The sequence below is a fragment of the Pseudorca crassidens genome, chromosome 15 (assembly GCF_039906515.1).
Source record: "Pseudorca crassidens isolate mPseCra1 chromosome 15, mPseCra1.hap1, whole genome shotgun sequence".
Lineage (NCBI taxonomy): Eukaryota > Metazoa > Chordata > Mammalia > Artiodactyla > Delphinidae > Pseudorca > Pseudorca crassidens.
Genome location: NC_090310.1, coordinates 50,840,714 through 50,861,275, shown reverse-complemented (window position 1 = coordinate 50,861,275; position 20,562 = coordinate 50,840,714). Strand labels below are relative to the sequence as shown.

At 37.5% G+C, this 20,562-nt stretch overlaps 1 long non-coding RNA gene and 1 pseudogene across 2 annotated transcripts in view; both read left to right on the top strand.

The window, feature by feature from the left end:
- The first annotated feature begins 1,336 nt into the window (after window positions 1-1,336).
- The window catches only part of LOC137206414 (uncharacterized), a 31,608-nt gene continuing 12,382 nt past the window's right edge, over window positions 1,337-20,562 (top strand). Inside the window, exons 1-3 of one of the 2 annotated variants that reach the window (XR_010934645.1) lie at window positions 1,337-1,511; window positions 9,745-9,784; window positions 14,732-14,840. This is a non-coding gene — a long non-coding RNA (uncharacterized lncRNA). The remainder of the gene's footprint in view (window positions 1,512-9,744; window positions 9,785-14,731; window positions 14,841-20,562) is intronic. The other variant, XR_010934644.1, reaches the window with a different exon arrangement.
- Window positions 10,760-11,731, top strand: LOC137206493 (elongin-B pseudogene; annotated as a pseudogene).

Below are 20,562 nucleotides of genomic sequence, written 5' to 3'. Positions count from 1 at the left end.
GTGATCCCTAGACCAGCAGCAGTAGTATCACCTGAGACTTTGTTAGAAATGCAGATTCTCAGACTCCACCCCAGACACTCTGAATCAGGATCTCTGGGAGTCAGGCCCAGAAATCTATTTTCACAGTTCTTCCAGGTGATTATGATGCTCGAAATTTGGAGAATCACTGCTATAAAGCAATAGAGCACAAGCACCAAAGAGAGATACAAAGTGCTTTGAGTAAAGGGAAAATCACATTTATTTTGGAAGGAGGACTTCCAGGATTGACTGCATTTCCATAAAGCTTTGAAAGTTAGCTAAGATATTGAAATGTAGAGAGTGTAATAGGAAGAGGACATTCTGCATGAGTGAAGTGTGAACCAAAGGACAGAATTAAGAAAGCAGAAGGAAAATCAAAGAGTCTAGATTGATGAGCATGGAAGGAGATGGAGAAGAGGAGCAGAAGATAGGTTGAGTTCTCAAACACCAGTCTGAGGAGTGTGTTGTCTAACACAGTGAGCAATGACAAGCCACTCAGGTTTTTTATTGGAGGAGTAACAAGATTAGAGCAGTGCTTTTGGAAGATTCATCTCAGGGTTTCCACAGGATAACTTGGAGAAGGAAGATAATGCAAGAAGTGGGGAAACAACTGAGTTGATGATTGCAATAGTTTGGGTAGGTGATAAAAAAAGCTTCAACTTTTTAGTGTGTTTGTAGGGGAAATAGAAAAATGAGGAAATTAATTGGAGAAAATTTGAAGGACTAGATAAATAAGATTAGCAATTAATTCTACATTAGGAGGAAAAGAATGAAGAGAATCAAAACTTTGATTTACAACTAAGGATTAGTAATGTCATAAACCAAAGAATAAAGTAATCAGGAGGAGGAGTTGGATTTGGAAGGGATTTGTTTTGAATGTACTTGACGTTCTGTGGTATGGTCATTATGAAGTTGCGAGTGTAGGCATAGAGCTTATAATAATAATATCTACAATGTTTTGACTGCGTAGGGCTCTGCCTCACTAAGCACAAGAACCAGGCATATGACCTATATTATATCGTGTCAACCTTACACTGACTTTACGAGAAGGCATTATTATACCCATTTTTACTACCTGAATTAGATTCTGTGGCATATAACAGAAAATCCGAATTAACAATGACTTAAACACATAGAGTTTATTCTAGCATGTAGAAGAAATCAGGAGGTATGCAAGGCCAAACAAATATGGTGCATCCAACAAAGTCATCAGGGGGCCAAGCTTCTTCTAATGTGCTCTTCAGCATCCTCTACTAGGGAATTCCATCCTCAAGGGCATTTCATCATTCAAGATTGCTGCTTAAGCTCCAGCCATCAGGGAGGTGATGACTAAAAATATGAGAATGGATGCTTATCGAATATAAAGAGTAGGAGTTTGGAAGCAAGAGCCTTTGGAGACTGACCACAAGGGAGGGCTGGGAGGATGCGCAAGAAGAGAGAAGCACCATGTCAACAAAGGCAAGAAGACACAAGCCTTCACTATGAAAGGAGAGGTAGGTAAGCAGTATCCAATGGTGCAGTCCATCAGGATGCTTATTGGATTGGAGAAGGTGAAGTCCTTGATGGCCTTCCAAAGAACAGCATCGTTCAAGTGTTCTATGGCAGCCGATCTTAGAATTAAGGAAATATTAGGTGGTGAAATAGTGGAGCAATAATTTCTCTTCTGTGAAGTTTGGTGATTCAGGGAAAGAGCAAAATCATGATAGTGACTGAGTTGAACAGTGTTGAGGTAATGTTTTCATAGATTAGAAGACCTGAACGTAATTTCCCTTTATGATGTCAGGTCTCTGGGAGACTAGATTTAAATTGCTTGAATGTGTGGGTTAAGACAACAGAGTACTTCTTCCATGATCAGCAGCTCCAATCCGATTCTTCGCAAGGAAAGTGAAGCAAGTGTTGGCTGATATTATATCATAATAAAGGGCTGATATTACATTTTGTAAAGGCTGTCTGATAATCTTAATTAATTCATTTTTGTTTTTCCCTCCAAAAGCTAGATGGAAACTCGTCTAGCTCTGGCTTGGGTTCTTGAAGAAAAATTAAATTGCAAAAGTAAGGATGTTTCATTAGCCTTCTGCACTCCCCCAAGGTCAGCGAAGCCTCTCTGGGTGCTTTTGCAAGGCTGCAGAATCTGGAATGGCAACGCTGTGGCTCCATTTCAGCAAAAATAAATATCATATTACAACACATTGTTTTTGCAGCTGACTGAGGCTTCGGTATAGGGGATATTTCATTCTGCAATTGCAAATAAAGAGAGAAGTTGCTGGCAGGGCAATGTATAGTGTTTGCATCATTCCTTTATGAAGCCATTTTCTCCCCGCAAGGAGTGCATTCCCAGAAGACTTTTCTTCCCCCAACAAATGTCTAGTGTTTCTGCAATGCTCAGCGTGCATGACTTGCTTTGAAGGCTGTTAAAAATTAAGACAGATAGTTGGACAAGTTCTCCTGGTACATTTCATTCCTTCCTCCCTAACTTTATCTCCCCCCCCATATCCCGCCTCCCCCAAACCCTTCTATTACAAAACTATGAAAGAATGGCAGAGACTAAAACCACAACATACTTTGCAATTCTAATTTTCTAACCTAAAGCTAGTGAGCCATAAAACCCTAGAAGCTAAAAGCTGCCTGAGGAGAATCCAAATCTTCTGGCTTTAAAATAGCTACATATATTTTACCATTTTAGCTATTTTGAGGTAGATTTTCTCACACATGCATGCTTGTTGAAATTAAATGTGTTTTTATCCTTTATTCCTTCTGGAGAGAGAGCAGACTTGAGAGGGGCACTTGTTTTCTATCTCTTACAGAATAAATTTGAATGCTCAGGGTAGGCATTAAGTTATCTGACTGTGCAATTTCTATCTAAATTGATTAGGTCCGATACTGCTTTGGAAACTGGGTGCATGTAGGAAATGGAGTTGTCTTATTTGAGCCTGCCTTTTAGTATATGGGTGTTATCACAGGTTTGTTGTAGTTTGTATCCCCCAGAAACAAACCCTAAGAAGAGGTTTTGAGGAAAAGTAGTTTATTTGGGAGGTGATTACAAGAAAAACTGGTAGGGGAATGGGAAAGTGAACAGGGAAGAGAAGATATTCAATAAAGGCTATCTTAATGAGAAGTTGCCACTGTGGGTAACTGGTGCTTGATCCTCCTGGGGACCTCTGGGATGCTCTGTGAAACATGCACAGAGATGTCACACCTGAGCAATGGGAAAGCTTGGGCATTCATCAACCATCTCCCATGGGTCATTGGTGGACAATCCTGGCCAGAAATGTTAATTCTTTCCAACTTCATCTATAGATGTACTGTAATCCCAATCAAAATCCCAGCAACTATTTTGTAGATATCAACAAACTGATTCTAACATGTATATCAAAAAGGAAAAGACCTAGAATAACTAACACAATATTGAAAAAGAAGAACAGAGTTGGAGGACTTAAACTGCCCAATTTCAAGACTTACTATATAGCTACCATAATCAAAACAGCATGGTATCAGTAAAAAAAATAGACACATAGATCAATGAAATAGAATTAAGAGCCCAGAAATAGACCAACAAAATATAGCCAAATATCTAGCACACAAAGTCAAACTGATCTTTGACAATGGCTCAAAGGCAATTCAATGGAGAAAGAACAGTGTTTTCAATAAGTGATATTGGAAACTAGATATAGACTTAACACTTTACAAGAATTAACTCAAAGTGAATCATAGACCTAAAGGTAAGGTGAAAAACTATAAAACGTCTAGAAGAAAATGGGGAAAATCCCTATAGGTTGAGAAACTGAGTTTTTAGACGCAATACCAAAAGCACAATATATGAAAGGAAAAACTGATATGTTGCATCTTATTAAAATTTAAAATTTCTGTTCTATAAAAGACATTTAAGAAAATGAAAGACAGAATGGAAGAAAATAATTGCAAAATACATATCTGATAAGGAACTTATATCCAAAATACACAAAAAATTCTTTAAGCTCAATAATAAGAAAAAATCAAATTAAAAACAATAAAGATTGTCAAATTAGATAAAAACAGCAGGTAGAATATGATTTTGTAAATCATAATCAATACATTAAAAATTTTTTTGCAATAGCCAAGTCCTTTAACTCTCTCTTTTTTCAAAAGGGAGTTGTGAACTGTAAACATTTCCCTTCCTAGCTCTTGTTTTTTTAAACTTGAGTAAAAGGGATTATACAGATTTTTTGATGATGGCCATTCTGACTGGTGTGAGGTGATACCTCATTGTAGTTTTGATTTGCATTTCTCTAATGATTAGTGATGTTGAGCATCCTTTCATGTGTTTGTTGGCAATCTATGTATCTTCTTTGGAGAAATGTCTATTTAGGTGGAGAGGGTGTGGAGAAAAGGGAACCCTCTTGCACTGTTGGTGGGAATGTAAATTGATACAGCCACTATGGAGAACAGTATGGAGGTTCCTTAAAAAACTAAAAATAGAACTACCATATGACCCAGCAATCCCACTACTGGGCATATACCCTGAGAAAACCATAACTCAAAAAGATTCATGTACCACAATGTTCATTATTTACAAAAGCCAGGACATGGAAACAACCTAAGTGTCCATCGACAGATGAATGGATAAAGAAGATGTGGCATATATATACAATGGAATATTACTCAGCCATAAAAAGAAATGAAATTGAGTTATTTGTACTGAGGTGGATGGACCTTGAGTCTGTCATACAGAGTGAAGTAAGTCAGAAAGAGAAAAACAAATACCGTATGCTAACACATATATATGGAATCTAAAAAAAAAAAAAAAAAAGTTTCTGAAGAACCTAGGGGCAGGACAGGAATAAAGACACAGACATAGAGAATGGACTTGAGGACACGGGGAGGGGGAAGGGTAAGCTGGGATGAAGTGAGAGAGGCGTGGACATATATACACTACCAAATGTAGAATACATAGTGAGTGGGAAGCAGCCACATAGCACAGGGAGATCAGCTTGGTGTTTTGTGACCACCTAGAGGGGTGGGATAGGGAGGGTGGGAGGGAGATGCAAGAGGGAGGGGATATGGGGATATATGTATACGTAAAGTTGTTTCACTTTGTTATACAGCAGAAACTAACACACCATTGCAAAGCAATTATACTCCAATAAAGATGTTAAAAAAAAAGGGACTATACAATGGGAGAAGGAATTGCAGGAGACAGAGTGACAGGCAGAGGCAGATAAAGGAAAATCCTTAAAGTAGAGCGGGGTGCACAGTGAGCTGGAGGACCCAGACCCCACGCTTCTCAGTACCCTTAGGTAGCAAGATCTCAGAAGGAAGCTAAAACTAGCACTGAGCCTCCCATTGGAGCAAGGCTATCTGTGCTCCTCTGGGCCCTGAATCAGTACAGTTCCTGTTCTCCTGAACTGCTGAACCATAGACAATAATGAAGGCTGCCATGCTAGACTGAAGATCAGAGGCCTCCCTCTACTCTCCCAGTAGTACACAAATCTCCCAATTTTCTCTTTGACCTCAAGAAAGATCAGGAGTCTCAATACTTACCAGGATCTCCTGACAACCTTGTAGGATGAAGGTCAGAGATACACTTAATTTTACCTGAAGAAAATAAAGATACAAATGAGTTTATGTGTATGAAGTTATATGTACTTGACACATATGAATGGGAAAACAACTGTAAGGGTACATATCAAAATGGTTATGATGGTAAACTCTGGGTAAGGATTACAAATGATTTTTATTTTCTTTTTATTTAGCTGTGCTCTTTGATTTCCATACAATGAGAATGTGTTACATATGGTAAAATGGGGAAGGACTAGCTGAGTGGTGTGGTGTATAGGGCCTAGGTTTTAGACCCCACAGACCTGGGTTTGAATGACCAACTCTCCTACTTATTACCTGGGAGAATCTGAGAAAGTTATTTTCATTTCTAAGCTTCATGTCCTCATCTATAAATGCCAGTGATGTCAACCTTGTAGAGTTATCATAGAGAGATTAACATTAATCTACATAGAGTGCAGAATAATTTCCCACATAATTACACACATAAATATTCATGATAATTGTACACTTTAGACTTCTGAACTTTACACTGTGTAAATTATATCTCAATACAGTTGTTAAAAAACACACAAAAAAATACCTATAATACTTTTGCATGAATATTTAGACCAGCTATGGAAATAGCTAACCTAGATACCTTGAAGGATATTTATAAGGTTGGCATATGTCCATCATTTATATCTTTAAATTAAAGACAAAAAAAGCATTGCTTTCTTGTTCTATAATGCCAACTCTGAAACTCTAAGAAGGTCTGTAATTCTAACATCTCTTTCTTCTAAGAATGACTTAAAGAAATCCATAGTACAGATTATCAATTGGATGTGCTGGCTGTGTTCCTTAGACTGTTCAGTGGTCACTTAGTCCCTGAACACCTGACATCCTTCTTCTACTGAAATTGAAAGAACAGTCCTTGTTGAGGGATGAATTATGGCCCTCCAAAATTCATATGTTGAAATCTTAACCTTCTGTACCTCAAAATGTGACTGTGTTTTAAAATGGGGTCTTTAAAGAGGGAATTAAGTTAAAATGAGGTCATTACTGTAGGCCCTAATCCAATGTGACTGGTGTCCTTGAATGAAGAGGAGATTGGAATACAGATACACATGGAGGGAAGACCATGTAAAGACACAGGGAGAAGGTAGCAAGCCAAGGAGAGAGGCCTCAAAAGAAACCAACCCTGGCAACACCTTGATCTTGGACTTCCAGCCTCCAGAATTGTGAGAGAATAAATCTTTGTTGTTTATGCCATCCATTCTTGGGTACTCTGTTATGGCAGCACTAGAAAACTAATACAGTCCTTTTGCCTGCCCGAATTTTGAGAGTGTCAGGAGGAACCCAGTTAACATTCAGAAAAAGCTTAGGAATCCTTTTTTTTATAAATGTTATCATTTTTATAAAAATCATTATCTTGTGTGGTATACCTACTTAAAATTATGATGTAGCAGCTATTATATTTCAAGGTATATAGCAAAGATATTTAATCTTTAAGTTGAAAATAAAGTGTGGCATGAAGGAACATATCAAATTACAAGTTTTTGTGGTATCCCTCTTCATTCACTTCAAAGGATATAGTATTTGCTTGGTTTGTTTACCAGGACATTGTGCTGAGAGGCATAGTAGAAGGAGAGAAAACTTGAAGAAGATGAGAAGATGAAATTACCTTTTATAAAAGCAAAAAAAGAAATGATAGGGAGATAAGCTAGCACAACTAAAGGCCTTTGGAACATAGGTGAGAGAGAAGAGACTGAGGAACAGCCATTAGGAGTGGAATTTTGGGGTGGGGGGAGAGATATGTAAGAAGAGTTGTTAGGAAGGCTTGCTGGATTGAATGCAGTGTGGTGTCTCCTAATTCTTCCATGAAAAATTGTCATAAGACTTTCATATTATTTTCCAAAGCTTTTGATTCAGGGTTAAAAGATTCATGGTGCTTTTCCTAACATTCCAAAATGCTGAAAAGTTGTGAAATCAAAACAGTGTAGCTTAAAGGACAGCTCATCCATGTAGTGTTTCTCTTAAAATTTTCCACAACGTGAAACACAAAGTAATGTGCTATAAAGACAATGATTAAGCAAAGGGTATTTTAAAGTTTACTTTCCTTCCATTTGTTTTCTCCAGCTTTCAAGTATCTGCTACTCAAGTTCATTTGTTGCCCTATTTTGATTGTTTTTGGCAAACAGATGCAGGAGAAGGACACTATCGCCTTTTTTGTTTTATATAACCTTAGAGATACAAACATAATGTTAGTCAGGTTTTCTTTTGTAGGGAAAAATTATGAAGGACTGAAATACAGCTAAAAAATTCCTGATGTTTTCAATGGAAAACTATGCATTGTCTAGCATACCCCTCCAAGTTATCTGATTCTATGGGGTCTTTACACCCTTCATTGTAGTAATGTTTTCTACAAATCTGTAAGTTTTATTAGAGAACTGAAAGAGATACAAATGATTCTTGTCCACATATATGCAAATGAATTTGGAGGAGGTTCAATTAATTTTCCTCCTCTCTGTGGAAGAAGCTATTTTGGCACAAGTTAAGCAAATCTAAATTCATTGCATCATTCCTGATAGCCTACATATGTGTATTCTTTTTGGAGTCTCCTTTGAACTAGTGGTAACATCTTACTGGTTCCCTCATTAATTAATTAAATAAATAAAATCTTTGACATGTGTCCATTTTAAATATGTATGTGGGTTTATTTTTTCTAAAAAGTTATCCTTTAATACTTTCATGAATTGACTGTCTTTAAGCTTCTAGGAGCCCAGCTGAACCTCTTACCTGAGGTTCAACTGGACATAATAAAGTGAACTACTCTTTTGGAGTGAGGAATAGCAGGGGATGGCTGGGGAACAGCATAGCTGAACTGACCTCTCTAGACCTCAGTCAAGAGTTTCAACTGTGTCCATCTCCAATGAACCCAGGAGCACTGAGTTATGATCTGCATGACATTTTTATCTCAGACATTCAGTTTGACTTTCAAGTCAAATCAAAGACTAGGAAAAAAACCCCATGAATCCAAAATGAAACAGACTATTTTTCAGCTTGGCACTACACCATCTAGTCTAATGCGAAAAAAAATTCATTTCATTTTGCCACTGCCTGCTGATTGGCATGAACTCAGCTGTCCTTCAAAGGTTCAGCCTCTCCTGAATGCAGGTACAGTCATTGCTGTGAGCCAAAGGGGGAACTGTAGGTGGAATTTTCAAATTCCCCTGAGGGTTGCTTTTTGGGAAAAATTATTAAATGAATGTTTTTAGCATACACTTGAAAGCTACTTTAATTCTGTTTCACTTTCAATGTATGGAAGTAAAGGCAGCATTAGAGAAGTGTGCTGATTACTTCCAGTGGGTAAAATACCTGCAATCTTGAGATAAATGTTGCCAGAAAATAGAAACTGATGTGAGAGGTTTATCCTGTGCACATTATCAAATTATAATAGAACTTAAAACACATGCCTATGCTTTTGTAGGAGAGAAGAAATATCTTCTCCTTTCAGGCTCTCCATTGGGAATCCTGTAATGAAAGACAGATTATCAAGAGAAAAACAAACAGAAATTTATCAACATGTATATCTCACATATACATGGGAGAAACTCACAGATGAGTAACTCAAAGAGGTGGCTAGAACTTGGGCTTAAATGCCATCTTCATTTAAAACAGAAGAAGAAGGGTGTGGGGTGGGGGTGTGGGGAGGTAAGTTATGGGAAGGTGACCAGGAAAAGTATGTAAAGAAACATAAGGTTTGCTATGCGGATTTAAGACTGTTCCTTCTCTATTGATGAGTTTCTTGTGATTTAGAGTCATCCTTCTTTTCCTGGTACAGAGAGGAAGACACCTTCACAAATGGAAATTTCCTCTACAAATGGAAATTTCCCTTACAAAAAGACAACTTATACCCTGTTTTCAGAACTTCTCCTGTGTCTGCTGTTTCTCAAAATAGTCAATTTTAAATATTGACATTTATGCTAAAGAGGTATATTTTGGGATCACACATTCTAGTCTCCTACGCTTTCTACTATCACCAAACTTGAAGACACATCCCAGCATTTAGATTAAATGGTTGCTCCATCCAAGGCACCTGTGGCTTCTGTATCACATTCAGATAGTTTTTACTTATCTTTAGCTCTTAGTTCCATTATTTTAGAATTGCCTGTTGGTTTGGAAGTTGAGAACATTGTTTTCTTCCTCTCCCAGGTCATAAAATTGAAGGACAAGAACGTGGGGTCTAATCTAGGTAAATATCTTAACAGAATGATACCCAAAGTATAATTTTCAAAGTGTTTCATAGATTGCAATTCTTATATAAAACCATAATGAGCAGGAATTTAAGTCTTATTAAACTCATTAATGAGGGAGACAGCAGGATGACAAAGATGGTTCAGAAAAGAATACAGGGAGGACTTCCCTGGTGGCACAGTGGTTAAGAATCTGCCTGCCAATGCAGGGGACAGGTGTTCCATCCCTGGTCTGGGAAGATCCCACATGCCGTGGAGCAACTAAGCCTGCATGCCACAACTACTGAGCCTGCGTGCCACAATTACTGAGCCTGCGTGCCACAACTACTGAAACCTACGCATCTAGAGCCCATGCTCTGCAACAAGAGAAGCAACCACAATGAGAAACCCACACACCACAACAGAGTAGCCCCAGCTTGCCGCAACTAGAGAAAGCCCACACACAGCAATGAAGACCCAACACAGACAAAAATAAATAAATTTATAATTAATAAATAAATAAATAAAAAGGGATCATACCATTTCTGGCTTTATAAAAAAAAATACAGAGAACTAATGATTATATAATCAATGAAGCAAAGGAAGAATGCTGTGATAAATCACAAAGTTAGATGCAAAATTGGTCATTGTCCTACCAGAAATAAGACCAGTCTTTGGGACTAACTTTTCTATGTATGAAAAATCATTCGTGTTATTATCAGGCAAAAATAATTTTCATTGCACAAAAATTACTTGCCTAATATTGGGAAAAATCATTTATATCTTACCAGTTTCCAATAAAGGAACATCCAACTTTACAAAGTTGTGAGTTGTCTGGGCCTTAATCAACAGTAAATGGCAAGTCAAACAAACTTGTATATCTTGTGACTCTAGGGCAGGGGTCAGCAGACTATAGTTGGGCTTAGCTGACCACTTGTTTTTTGTAAATAAAGTTTTGTTGGAACACTGCCACAGCCATTTGTTACGTATTATACATGGCTGCTTTTGCTACAGAGTTGAATAGAGACCACGTGGTGAGCACAGTCTAAAATATTTACTATCTGGCCCTTTACAGAAAACAAACAAAACTTGCCAACTTTGACCTAGGAACAGGACATTGTCTAAAAATAAAAACAAAGGTGACACAATCTTTTTTTTTTTTTTCTTCCAAGTTTTGGAGGATATTTTTTCTTTGCAACAACATTAATAAAAAAGCATGAACATGAAATCAGAAAAATCGCTTCAGGAAAAAGTCACATCAGAAGTGATTTAAATCCACGAATATACAATTAAAAATTATACATTTTGCAATAATTATACACTATTCATTTGTACAGTAGATTCAGCTTAACAGCACCATAGATTCTCAGAATCTCCTTCAGAATCTATTACACATGTTGAAAACAGAGAAATACCAAATTCTTTATTTCTAAGAGAAAGCTCATGACTCATTTAAATCCTTAGCATTCCAAATTACTCACTTCCCCTTGATTAGAAAAATCAAGCCAGACGAGGCGGGGCGGGGCGGGGCCGCCAGGTTCGGGCACCCTGGGGGCCGGCGTGTGGGCTGCCAGGAAGGGGGTTGGAGCTTCCGGCTAGTCGAAGGGGAGAGGCAGTAGCCGGTGTGGACGTGTTCCTCAAACTACGGCGCCGCAAGACCATCATCTTCATGGAAGGCAAATCGTCCAGCACCATGTTCCTGTTGGAGCGCATCGTCGAGGGCATCCTCAAGCAGCTGCCAGACGAGCAGCGGCTGTACAAGGACCACCGGTTTCTGGACGATGGCAAGATATTGGGTGAGTGTGGCTTCACCAGCCAGACCCAGCCGCGGGTGGGGCCTAGCCTTACAGGCAGGTGAAGCATTTGAGACCCTGCCCATCAAACCCTTCTCCAGCCCACCGGAGTTGCCGGATGTGATGAAGCCGCAGGACCCAGGAAGCAGCGCTAATGAACAAGCTGTGCAGTGAGAGCTCCCCCTCAGGGCCTCCCCCCACTCCATAAAAGAGATTGGGTGCCAAAAACAAAGAAAAAAGAAAGAAAAGAAAAATCAACCCAGATTTTGGTATTCAGCTCATCCATATTCTGGTGTTTTCCTTCAGGAATTTGCTATGTATAGCAGGCATCAGGGGATCACACTTTCAAGAAGAAGTAGACTTCCCTGGTGGCACAGTGGTTAAGAATCAGCCTACCAATGCAGGGGATATGGGTTCAATCCCTGGTCTGGGAAGATCACACGTGCTTCGGAGCAACTAAGCCCATGCACCACAACTACTGAAGCCCTTGTGCTTAGAGCCCATGCTCCGCAACGAGAAGCCCGTGCACTGCAACAAAGAGTAGCCCCCACTTGAGGCAGCTAGAGAAAGCCCGTGAGCAGCAACGAAGAACCAATGCAGCCAAAAATAAATAATATTTTTTTAAAAAGAGAAAAATTAGCCTGTAGCTTTTCCTTGATAACCTTATATACAAAAGTAGATAAATAAACTTACACAACTGATTGTTGTTTGGAAATGGCATCAGAGCAAGGGTTTTAAGATACCCATCTAGACTAATCCAGTCCATATTGTCACTTTAGAGGTCATACCTCCTACTGTCACTAGACCACAACCAGTGTGAATTACAGACATTTGGGAGGTTCTGTAGACTCCCTTTTCCCATATGCAAACAGGTGCAGGCAAAAAACCCAATTCAAAGAAGTAAATATTGATGAAGTTTTTATTTAGGTTATACGCAGGGCTGAGTTTCAGCCAGCACTTACAGTTTGTTAAAATATTATAATATCTCAGTGCCAATTGGTAGTTAGCCATGGCTATGAGCCCCTTAGGTAATCCTCAAGTTATCCCAGTCATCCCAGCCTCTCTCCCTTGAAGCCCCAGAATCAGCCAACTACCAGAAAGTTAACTCTGGCAGAGTAGAGAACCAAACTTCAGTCAAGAATCCATGGCGATTGTTAAGTGTCCTCACCATGTTGTGTGCTAAATATTTTTCATTTTACCCCCTACATTACATTTCCCACATTACCAAATTGTTCACAGTCCCTTTTCAATTAAGTTCCTCTAAGCATCCACTAGCAGGTCACAAAATCAATGCAAATCTCTTTAAAAACAGCAGGGACAAATTACAAAGAAAAACAGGAGGACCAAGCCTAAAATGGAAGCCAACCTTAATACTACATCCCAGGCTCTCTGAATGTGGAAAGATTGTGCAAACTATTCTAAGGAAGGGGTCTAGGCACAGTCGAGACAAGACTGAGTATTGAAGAACTGCACAGCGTAGTCTAGTAGAAGTGACTAGGATATTTATTCACCCATTGGCAGTGGGGGCTCTGGTTGGGAAAACCTGTAGGGCAAGAACAAAGAAAATAGAAAAACAAGACAAGGGAGCTTTGGGAAAAAAAAGAGAAAAAACAACTCTGATTTTATACTTGTGCTCAATCCAACTTGTGTGCTCAGAAAAACTCATCCATTTTGATTTTAGCTTTCCTCAATTATTGGTGCTATACTTCTATACACCGAAAATCAGGTGCTGCTCCTGTCCCACCTGCATCCCCCAACTCCTCTTAGTAGTTCAGTGCACCCTGGCCCAACTTTCAACAGCCAGCCTCTGCCTTTCTTTCCCTCAGTGTTTTCACTCTCTTCCGGAGCCCCCTCTGCCAGTTAGTGTATAAATGTCCCAGTTCCTTTGATATTCAGGTAGGTCAAGTTCCTTTGACCCTGATGTATCCTACACTAGCTTACAGAATTTCCCCAGCAGAATCAAGCTCCAGTCATCCATAATGGTAGCTGGCTCAGTGAGACACATGTCACTGGTTCCTTTTTCTTCCCCTGTCTCACTTAGAAAATCCCCAACCTGTGTTCCCTTCACCTCCTAAATAATCTTGAAACCTTCCCAATTTACACTCAAATTAGTTCCCAAATTACTCTCAAATCCTTGTCTCAGGACCTGTTTTTTAGGAGAACCCAAAATAAAACATGGTAAGTGCTCAAGAATATTCATTGAACCTTTTTGAGTATTTCTTTTTTTAATAAAATAATTTACAATTTAATAATCATTTCAGGTATAGAAAGCAGTATTAGGAAAACATAACTGATGATTATTTTCATAATGATATGCTTTTTATTCTTAAATTCATGTCTGTTCAATTAAGTGGCAACAAACTAAAATATGAAATACTAACACTCTTTAAGCCTACTACAAGATTTTTACAAAAGTTGTCACATGAAACATTTGTAAAGAAAATAGGGAATAAAGAATCTTTATTCTTGCTTAAGAAGCTACTCATAATTGAATACATAAACTGAAATAAATATTTACTGAGATATTTTTGTATATTCTTGACTATTGAAACTTCAAGAATATCTATATAATACCTGCAAAAATTTCAAAGTGCTTAAAATGGTTTTCACTACAGTGATAAAGGCACTCTTTAATTTAGAATATCTATAGTTGGCTATTGAGACATAATCTTTAATTTATCATGTTTGATAATGTCAGAAAATGAACAGTTTAAACTATGCAACATAAAAACTTTAGTTGAACGAGATCCTAGCATGAGTTCCAACATAGCCTTTGAAATGGTCCAAGTCTGTGAAGTTTTACAAAAGGTCAACCTCAAAACATTTTACTCACATGTCTTAAAACCACAGATATTTAGTATCATTCACTATGATATAAATATAATATTAAATACTTTAATTCTTTGATGTAGTAAAAATGTTTTATCAGGAAAAAAAAAAAGAAAGAAAACTGCTCTTCATACCCTGTCAAAGATTCCCGATTTTGTAACACAACTTTTTCTGGAAGTTTATATAAGCAACATATACACAGGAATTACAGCTAAATGGCACTAGGTAATTTTGACCTTGTACTTTTTTTTTAATCTGTCTTTTCCAAGTTATCCACAATAAACATATATAAGTTATAATACTTAGATATTAATTTCTTAAAAATAGACCCTCTCTTTTCTTCAGTTTCAGTGATACAGGAAATTCTGAGGTTGTTCAGCAGGAAGACCACAAAGAAGAAAGCAAGTATGGAAGCAAAATTTTTGTGATTATCTACATAAAATAACTATGCCAGGTAAGTAACTAATGTCAATCTGTGTTTTCTAGAACCCAAAACCTTCTCAAATTATGGTACAAATATGTGTTTATTTTGATTAGTTGTATATCTAACTTTAATAGTAGATACTGTTTAAAAGAAAATACTTAGAAATTTATAGATCTACATACAAATATTGGTTCTATAGCTTACAATTTGTGTGATATTTGCAAAGTTAATTAATTTTTCTAAGCCTGAGTTTTTTGCTCTATGGAGACATAATAGATACATAATAACGACATATCCACATGGTCTTGACTATTTTCCAACTGGCATTGCTACATGGAAGGAACCTTAAGCTGAAAAATGACGGGCTTATTCTTCTCTCCTGAGAAAGCTGGCTTAGGATATGTGATATTGTGATTTATAATAAGAAATGTACATTTGGTCTTCTTTTCCCTTTCCTGGCACAGAACTCCTACAAGGCTTGGAATTTCTTAAGTGTGGAGAGCCATATGGTGTCTTTTGTTATGCTAATGAAGTGAATTTCAGAAAGACCTTAGGTCACCTAAGAATGGGGGCTCCTTGCCTGTTGGAGGGTCAGAACTTTCATTTCCCCCCACCTCCACCCTCTACCCACCACTCCCGACCTTGTGGGAGGGGAAGGGGGATGGAAATTGAGTTTAATCGCCTATGGCCCAGGATTTTATCTACCATCCATATGTAATGAAGCCTGCATTAAAAAAGAAAAGAAAAGAAAAAAAAAAGAAAGGAAGGAAGGAGTTTCGGAGAGCTTCTAGGTTGGTGAACAAGTAGAGATTTGGGGAGAAAGGCATGCTCAGAGAGCATGGACACCTCGTGCCCCTCCCCACACACTTGCCCTATGAATCTCTTCATCTGGCTGTTGATTTGCATTTAAAATCATTTGTAATAAATCAGTAATTCAGTGAGTAAACTGTTTTCCTGAGTTCTGTGAGCCACTCTAGCAAATTAATCAAACCCAAGGATTGGGTTATGGGATGCTGTAATTTATAGCCAGTTGGTCAGAAGCATGGGCGACAGCCTGGACTATGATTGGTATCTGAAGTGGAGGTTAATCTTGGGGACTGAGCCTTTAACCTGTGGAATCTGACAGTATCTCCAAGTAAACAGTGTCAGAATTGAGTTGAATTATAGGACACCCAGCTTGGTGGTGTGGGGGAAGAACTTACATGTTGGAACTGGGTGAAGAATTGTAGGCTCACAGTAACTGGAGCAACATGTGCCCCTTGCTCTCACTCAAGAAGATATAGCCTGCCCATGGAGGGTCCTAGGAAGAGCACAGAAGTCAATAGTAATGGTTATTATTTCATTTGAGCTTCACAACCCCAAGAGAAGAATAGGCTTTATTATTCCTATTCTACAGATGAGAAAATTGAGCTCCAGAAAGATTAAACAATTTTAATAGTGATATCGCCTCTAGAAACTAAAGCACACAGGTGCTCCGACTCTAAGAATCAACTCTGTGAGCTTTCTATGAGTTAATATTTTTCTGTCTGGTCCGTGAATAGTTTCCACGATATGCTTGCTGACTCTGTTTTCTGTATTCAGTATGTTTAGAACTTGAACAATGAGGCCCAGATCATCTCTCAGGAAGCTCGATATACTTTTTGCTCCCTCTAATCAATGTTTCATTTTGCTTTGTTCAATAAATAATTCATTTCTCATTCCTAACTTAATAAAACATAACTCTTCTTCCCAAACAATGGGAAGCCTGAATCAATAATTTTTATGGGCAGAGATTCTGTAAAGGGATACAGAGTATGAAATTGCTATGTGGGGAATTTTATAACACTCTGGGAATCTGAAAAAACAAAAGCCAATACAAGGTGTATTGCCATAAATCATATAGTCTACTAATAATTTAAATGGAAGATTTTCATTGGAGTCTTATCTCTACAGCTTCTAATCATAAGTTGTTGGGTGGGACACTGGACCTTACTTTCATCTTCAATAAAATGAGGATAACAAAAATTATCCTGGGGCTTCCCTGGTGGTGCAGTGGTTAAGAATCCACCTGCCAATGCAGGGGACATGAGTTCGAGCCCTGGTCCGGGAAGATCCCACATGCCGTGGAGCAACTAAGCACGTGCACCACAACTGATCCTGCACTCTAGAGCCCATGTGCCACAACTACTGAAGTCCACGCGCCTAGAGCCTGTGCTCCACAACAAGAGAAGCCACTGCAATGAGAAACCTGCACACCACAATGAAGAGTAGCCCCAACTTGTCACAACTAGAGAAAGCCTGCACACAGCAACAAAGACACCACACAGCCAAAAATAAAAATAAATAAAATAAATAAATTTTAAAAATAATAATACTTATCCTTTGGGATATTGATAAAATTATGCCAAATATGACATCACAATTCCACTGAGTTACCATTATCATAACCAGAGTCCTGGAGAAGAAAGGGAGAAAATGGCAGCGTACTTATTTTAAGAAATAATGGCTGAGAAATTTCAAAATCTGGGGAGAAATTTGGACATCCAAGTTCATGAAGCACAAAGTTCCCCTCTAAAATTTCAACCCAAAAGATCTTTTCCAAGGCATATTATGATAAAACTGTCCAAAATCAAAGACTAAGAGAGAATTTCAAAAACAGCAAGAGAAAAAAAATCATCATATACGAGAGAACCATTGCAAGTCTATCAGCAGATTTCTCAGCAGGCAACTTACAGGCCAGGAAACAGTAGGGTGATATATTCAAAATGCTAAAAGAAAAAAACTGCTAACCAAGAACACTTTCCCTGGCAAAGTTGTCCTTCAGAAATGGAGAAGTGGTAAAGACTTTCCCAAACAAACAAAAGCTGAGGAAGTTCATCACTACTAGACCTGCCTTCAAGAAATGCTGAAAGGAACTTTTCAAGCTGATATAAAGGGTTGCTAATTGGTAACATGAAAACATATGAAAATATAAAACACACTTATAAAGATAAGTATATAGTGAAATCCAGAAAACTCTAATACTGTATTATGGTTGTATGCTAAGGACTTAACTCTAGTATAAAGCCTAAAGGACAAAAGTATTAAGTGTAGCTACAAAATTTGTCAATGAATACACAATATAAAAAGAGGTAAATTGTGACATCCAAAACAAAATGCGTGTGTGGAGGCAGTGGTAAATAAAAGGGTAGAATTTTTTTATGCAATTGAAGTTAAGGTGTTATTAGAGTAAAATAGCTGTTAAATCTATAAGATGCTTTTTATAAGTCTTATTGCGACCACAAAGCAAAAACCTACAGTAGATACACAAAAGATAAAGAGAAGGGAATCAAAAAATACCACTATGGAAAATCATCAGTTCACAAAGGAAGACATCAAAGGAAGAAAGGAACAAGAAAACTACAAAAGAGCCAGAAAACAATTAAGAAAAATCATATTATAAGTCCTTACCTGTTAATTGTTTTAAATGTAAAAGGATTAAATTCTCCAATCAGAAGGCATAGAGTGGCTGAATGGGTTAAAAAAACAATGCCCTAATATATACTGCTTACAAGAGACTCTCTTCAGCTTTAAGGACACACATAAGTTCAAGGTGGAGGGATTGAAAGAGATTTTCCAAGCAAATGGAAATCAAAAGGGAACAGAGGTAGTTATACTCATATCAAACAAAATAGACTCAAAAACAGTAACAAGAAACAAAGAAGGCTGTTATATGATGATAAAAGGGTCATTTCATCAAGAGGATACAACAATTGTAAGTATACTGGGTTGGCCAAAAAGTTCATTCAGGTTTTTCGTAAGATGTTACAGAAAAACCCGAATGAACTTTTTGGCCAACCCGATATATGCACCCAACATCAGAGGACCTAAATATATTACACAAATAGTAACAGATCTGAAGGGAGAAATAGACAACAACCCATAATATTAGAGGTCTTCAATAGCCCACTTTCAACAATGGATAGATTATTCAGACAGAAAATCAGTAAGGAAACATTGGACTTGAACTGTACTTTAGACCATATGAACCTAACAGACATACACAGAACATTTCATCCAATAGCAGCAGAATACACATTCATCTCAAGTACACATGGGACATTCTCCAGGGCAGATCATGTCACAAAACAAGTCTTAGAAAATTTAAGAAGAGTGAAATCATACCAAGGATCTCTTCTGATCAGAATGGTGTAACGCTAGAAATAATAACAGGAGATCAACTGAAAAATTCACAAATATGTGGAAATTATACGACACACTCCTAAACAAACAATAGGTCAAAGAAGAAATCAAAGAGAAATAAAAAATTTCTTGAAACAAATGAAAATGGAAACACAACATACCCAAACTTATGGGATGCAGTAAATGCAGTTCTAAGAGAGAAGTTTATGAATAATCACCTGGAAAATAATGAAAACTGACCCCTATCTTACACCGCTCACTCCAGCTCCAAATGGATTAAATACTTAAATTTAAAACCTGAAACTGTAAAACTATTAGAAGAAAACATATGGGAGAAACTCCTTGACATTGGTTTTGCAATGATATTTTAGATATGACACCAAAAGCACAAGCAATAAAAATAGAAATAAACAAGTGTGACTACATCAAACTAACAGCTGCTTTACAGCAAAAGAAAGAACCAACAACATAAAAAGGCAATCTAAGGAATATTTGCAAATTATCTATCTGATAAGGGGCTAATATTCAAAATATATAAGGAACTCATACAACTCGATAGCAAAAAACATAAATAAATAAGTTAAATACTGCAATTTAATCCAGTTCAGAGGATGTGAATAGACATGTTTCATGCAGACAGACTCTAGGTTGGGGTTGCCAGGAGCTGGGGGGTGGGGAAAATGGGGAGATGTTGGACAAAGAGTACAAACTTCTAGTTTTAAGGTGAATAAATACTGGGGATCTAAAGTACAGCATAGTGACTATAGTTAACAATAGTGTGTTATATATTTGAAAGTTGCTAAGGGACTAAATCTTAAATATTCTTATCCCCCCCACAAGATAAGTATATTAACTTATGGAGGTGTTAACTAACCTTATTGTGGTAATCATTTCACAATATATACATTCATGAAATCATCACCTTGTACATCTTAAACTTATACAATGTATATGTCAATTAAATCTCCGTAAAATAGGTACTGCTATTTTGACCTTAGATTACCTCCGTCTGTAATTAATTTAGAAAGAATAAGGAACAGTGGTCTTGAGGTCCTATGCATTGACTCAAGGTAAAAAGATTATTTGGGGAAAACACTAAGACAACTTCGTGATAACCTAACTGTATATTCATACTACAAAAATAATCTGGTTGGTTTATAGGTTCAAAATCCAGCCACTTTTTTGCTATAGTGCATAAAGCTCTATACTTTGCTCGGTGTTATTTCTTGCTACCTCTGAAATCTATTGCAACCTTTTAATTATCTTCAGTGTTGTTGGTTCTGCCTAATTATTCTCCAGAGGCAAACCAAAAAATGCAGACATGAATATAAAGCTTGGTATCTCAGTGAAAACAGGTTGGTGGTGGGCAGTGAAAATTCCTGAGAAGTAAGTAGGTGGCATTTCTGCATAGCCTGTATGCAGAATAAAAATTTCTACAGCCATAAACTTTTCTGTATTGACACCTTTGATTATAACAGTTCTAATAATAGCTTCGTAAAGTTTTACACAAAGAGCAATTAATAGATTTTTATATTTCAGTTTCTGCTGATGCCTTAGTCCAGATTTTAAGAGAGCCCCTGCACCAAAATTT